Source organism: Octopus bimaculoides, chromosome 18, assembly GCF_001194135.2.
Source record: "Octopus bimaculoides isolate UCB-OBI-ISO-001 chromosome 18, ASM119413v2, whole genome shotgun sequence".
NCBI lineage: Eukaryota > Metazoa > Mollusca > Cephalopoda > Octopoda > Octopodidae > Octopus > Octopus bimaculoides.
Window position 1 is genome coordinate 27,979,432 of NC_068998.1, and position 2,290 is coordinate 27,981,721.

The following is a 2,290-nucleotide window of genomic DNA, read 5'->3' on the forward strand; positions in this document are numbered from 1 at the left end:
TATATATATATATATATATATATATCTCATCATCATCATCGCTTAATGTCCACCTTCTATGCTGGTATGGGTACACACATACAAACACACACACCACATATATAGTTTACTGTTCTGTTACAGGTAGGATCAACAATAAAAGTACTCTATCCAGTGAGAGATAAATATTTAATTAAGCACAATTTATAAAAGAGCTAAATAAGAGTTTCATGCTGGCAGATTTATATAACCTGCCATGTGTCTCCAAGCAATCTTTCAGGTTCAGTGCATATTGTTAGATGTATTTAAAATTCAGGATGCTGGTTTATGAGAAAATACAACAAAAAATATGGTAAGAAAGATGCAAAGAAGGTTGATGCAAAAAGTGGAACAAGAAGGGAAAAAAATAAGAAAACCAAGATATATGTTTCCTTTCTCTGTAGAAATCATAATTAATCTAGCTGGTATAAAACAGAAAGGAGGTAGCTACTTAATCTGGAGAGAATGGTATCCACCAGTTCGAGACAAAAAAACTGTCCATGTGCTGGAGTTAATTAGTGTTGTGAAATTCTTGATTTCTCCCCAATTCTCTTGATTCTATGTGGTGTGCTGTTGGTCTTCAGATCCCATATATGGCTACCCAACTTAATGGTTTTATTTTCATCAATATTTCAGAGAAAGACTGGTGGTTTGCACAATGGGTTTTAGAAACCTGATAGCCAACATCAGTAATAGGATACCTAATGTATCCTCTTCAAAGGAAATATTTGATGAAACAGCTCCTTACTATATCAATGCCTTGACTAACAGTGACTTCAAAGATAAGATATATAACCCTTCAGTTAAAAATATGAAACCCAAAAATAAGCCTTGGAAAATAATATGGCTCATCACAACTTTCTCCTTAAATGTTAAAATTAACAGAGGCAAAAAATTCCTGGCATTATTAAATAAGTATTTCTCAATAAGCCACAAATACAGAAGGATTTCTACGACTGGATACCCTTCCTAATGCCAACCACTCCAAGAGTGTAGTGGCAGTTTCATGACACTGGCATCAGTCACATTCTCTGTGTGGGCCAACGTTCAACAGGTGCTTTTTACATGCTACCAGCATGAGTACCAGGCACACCACACTGGCATCAGCCACATTGCCTCCATGAGGCCCAACGCTCAAAAAGTCCTCTTTATGTGCTACCAGCATGGGTGCCAGTTACATGACACTGGCAGCAGCCACGACTATGACTTCACTTAGCTAAATGGGTTTTCTCAAGCACAGCATATCATCAAACCTGTAACACTACAATAATATGTCCCCATCAGAGGGTGTTTATATGATCTTTGTTCATAGAAATGGTGTATATCTGTTATGGGGTGAGTGCACAAGTGAAGGATAGCACCATCTACAGTTTGTAGATAGGTTAAGATTTGGAGGCCGGTTGATAGATTAAGGAATTATGTTGAATTAAACAGAGTGGACCTTCAGACAGGGTCAACTAATGGAAAAATAGTTGTGAAGAGTTGTCAGTATATTGGATTTCATAACAGACCAATGGTTCAGCAACAATTGTTTTGCTTAACTGGATTGGAATAGAGTTTTGTAATGTTGAGTCACTGTCCCTGGCAATAACATTAGTTCAAGCCAATGAGGGAACCTCTAAAAGGTTATTTGGCTTTTTTTTGGTTTTCATTTTTAATTGTTGAGTTTGGTGGAAGGGGCAGTCCCCATAATCTTTGTAGGCCCTTTGAGATTGGTGAACTTAATGCTGTAAATATTGTGAACAATATCATTGCAGAGAAACATCTGCAGGATAAGACATGACCAGATAGGAATGCTGGTGGGAATGCTGTTCTACGGTGGGGACTTAAGAAGGAAGAAAGAAAGGGGATGGGAATGGAAATATAAAGATTATTTGTGTTTGGAAATGGGTGTAAGATGGGGGAGTGGTGTGTATATGTGCTTGTGTGATTATATATAAATAACAAGAGATGGCTAATATGTTGACTCACCTCTCTCAGAATCTGCACCTTACATTGATCTGAAGCATATTATGGACCATACATTTAGTACAATGTGCGTTTTTTGATTAGCCTCGGGGCTATTGATATACTCAGTCAGGTACAGTTAATCATATACATAACCTGAATATCTTTCTGCCTGTACCTGCATATGCATTCCTCTGTTTTTGATGTGTACACATTTTCTTTTCGACCCAACACAGTGCCTTACCATTTAAGTGCCTGATTCACTTGATTCTTGATCTATTATATATATATATATATATATATATATATATATACACACACACAC

General features: G+C 36.8%; 1 protein-coding gene across 1 annotated transcript in view; it reads left to right on the top strand.

Annotated features, from left to right (window-relative positions):
* The window catches only part of LOC106876445 (pyruvate kinase PKM), a 50,192-nt gene that overhangs the window by 30,381 nt on the left and 17,521 nt on the right, over nucleotides 1–2,290 (top strand). The window lies entirely within an intron of this gene.